Here is a 3198-nt window from a genome sequence, read left to right as displayed (position 1 = left end):
CTAATGTTTTAAAAGTCTGTCCTTTGTTCTTATTAATAATTATTTTCTGCCCCTATATCCCAATAGTTTATTCTCTGTGTCTAATTGCAGGTCAAGTTTGAATAAAAGGATATCAGAAACACAAAAGAACGAATAGCTATGTTGAAGTTGGGGCTGTTTGCCAAAACGAAGTGAAACCTCTCCACATAATCAAATTTTCAAGAGTATTTTGTAGAATTTGTAGAATTTGAACCCTGGTTCTTGCCAGGGTCATACATCTTTCCTCCTCGTTTTCAATTTAGTTTATCTTGTTAAAATTTTTACATATTGATAAGCCTCTATAAATTATTTTTAGAACAAGATGAGGGTAGATAAACAGGCAAAAGGGTCCGGGCACGGTGGCTCACGCCTGTAATCCCAGCATTTTGGGAGGCCGAGGCAGGCAGATCACGAGGTCAAGAGATCAAGACCATCCTGGCCAACATGGTGAAACCCCGTCTCTACTAAAAATCCAAAAATTAGCTGGGCACGGTGGTGCACACCTGTAGTCCTAGCTACTCGGGAGGCTGAGGCAGAAGACTCGCTTGAATCCGGGAGGCGGAGGTTGCTATGAGCCGAGATTGTGCCACTACACTCCAGCCTGGTGACACAGCGAGACTCCATCTGAAAAAAAAAAAAAAAAAACAGGCAAAAAGCCTTTTATGTATGATTCAGATTATTAAGTTTATCTTCAGTTTTTTTTTTGTTTGTTTTTTTTGTTTTTTTTTTTTGAGGCAAAGTTTTGCTCTTGTTGACCAGGCTGGAGTGCAGTGGCACAATCTCTGTCCACTGCAACCTCTGCCTCCCGGATTCAAGCAATTCTTCCTGCCTCAGCCTCCTGAGTAGCTGGGACTACAGGCGCCCGCCACCATGCTTGGCTAATTTTTGTATTTTTTAGTAGAGATGGAGTTTCATCATGATGGCCAGGCTGGTCTCAAACTCCTGACCTCAGGTGATCTACCTGCCTCAGTCTCCCAAAGTGCTGGGATTACAGGCGTGAGCTACCGTGCCTGGCCCTATCTTCAGTTTTTAAGAAATACATGAGCTATTTTATTTTAAAATACATTTTGGGCTGGGCGAGGTGGCTCCCGCCTGTAATCCCAGCACTTTGGGAGGCCAAGGCGGGTGGATTGCTTGAGGCCAGGAGTTTGAGACCGTCCTGGGCAACATGGCAAAACCCTGTCTCTACTAAAATTACAAAAATTAGCTGGATGTGGTAGCATGCGCCTGTAATCCCAGCTACTTGGGAGGCTGACCCTTGAACCTGGGAGGCAGAAGTTGCAGTGAGCTGAGATCGCACCACTGCACTCTAGCCTGGGTGACAGAGCGAGACTGTCTAAAAAAAAAAAAAAAAAAATTTACATTTTGAAATAATTTCAAACTTACAAAAAAGTTGCAAGAGTAGCTCAAATAACTCCTATATATCCTTCACCCAGGTTCCTTAATTGTTAACATTTAGCCACATTTGCTTTGTCTTTCTGTCTCTCCTATATATGTACTATCATTCTATCTCTCCCTGTGTCTCTCTGTGTGGGGGGGATGTATATACATGTGTATATATATATATATATATATATGCACATACACATTTTTTTCCTGAATCATATGATGCCCCATTGCCCTTACATGCTTCAGCGTAAATTTCTTAAAGACAAAGACATTCTGCATAACTACATTACAACTATCAAAATCAGAAAATTAACTGACACAAAACTGCCATTTATTAGCTGAGCATAGTGGCTCCCAGCATTTTGGGAGGCTGAGGTGAGAGGATCGCTTAAGTCCAGGAGTTTGAGACCAGCCTGGGCAACATAGCAAGACCCCGTATCTCTATTTTTTTTAAATAAAAAGATTTTTTTAAACTGCCTCTCGTCTACAGACACATTCAGTTTTTGCCTATAGTTGTGATCATGCCGTTTTTGGCAAAAGGGAAAAAATCATTTTTTTTTCTTCTAGAGGAGGAGACTTTCTTAGTAACTGACACCCTCACCCACCCAGCTACTCAAGCCAAGAACCCGGGAGTTAACCTTGACTTGTTGCTTACTTTCATTCGTTGCATATAATTCTTCAGCATGACTTTTCATTCTGTTTCTGAGATATATCTTCTTGCCCTTGTCAAAGAGGAGCAATACCAGACATAGTTAGCAACACAGATTTTATTCAGACTACTTCAGTAGGGGAGAGACCCCTATTTCTTCTGGAGGAGGCACATGGTGTTACTTTGTCCTGTTACTAGTGATGATAACCTTGATCCCTTGGATAACGTGGTGTCTACTGTCTTTTTCCCATTAAAATTAAAGTATTTTGTGTAGAGGTACTTTGAGACTATAAATATCCTGTTTCCTCATTAAACTTTGACCCCCTAGTTTTAGCATTCATTGATCTTTCTTGTCTGATGGTATTATGATGGCTGCCTGATAGTATCATGATGGCTACCTAATGCTGGCTCTAATTCCATCATTAATTTATTAGTTGACATTCTGCTGTAAAGGAGAACACACTCCTCTACCACTTTGCATCAGTGTGGACTCATGGACTCCTGTTTTAGTTAGTGAGTTTTAATTCATTACCATGATTGTTTTGATATTCAAGTTGCCTCAGACTTGGAAAATGAGGGCCCCTCCAACTCGTCCCTGTGTCCTTTGGACAAATCCCTATCAGTTTCTGAGCAGTTTTTTACTTTTCTGGCTCAAGATGTCCCAGATTCATACTTCCCTTGCCCCAGCCCCTGGGATCAGCCATTTCTCTAAGGAGCCCCTTGATTCCTTTTAATAGAGAACAATGTTTAAAAACCAAGGTGAGGAACTAGGTATATCATTGCTATTGGGGCATCATTCTTTAAAGGCCTCAGCACAGAGAAAAATACATGTACGTGTATGTATACACCATGTAAATGTATATACACATCTATATTTGTTTATAAATATAATGAGTTCAAACTATACCTCTGATTCCAATTCAGTACCACAGGGTTCGTTCCAGTGTTTATCTCAGTGTAATTACTCCTTTCTCCTATGTGTAAGCAATTTCCTACCCTGCCAGCTGGCTACCTGGCCTGCCTCCTCAACCCCATCCATCTCCTTGGCTCTGACCCTGATGGCCTGCCAGTCCTGGCTGCCTGGATGGAAGGAAGGAAAGAGGATCTAAGTCCTCAAGTTTTAAATATCCCCGGTTCACACC

The sequence above is a fragment of the Nomascus leucogenys genome, chromosome X (assembly GCF_006542625.1).
Source record: "Nomascus leucogenys isolate Asia chromosome X, Asia_NLE_v1, whole genome shotgun sequence".
Lineage (NCBI taxonomy): Eukaryota > Metazoa > Chordata > Mammalia > Primates > Hylobatidae > Nomascus > Nomascus leucogenys.
This window is presented reverse-complemented; position numbering follows the sequence as displayed.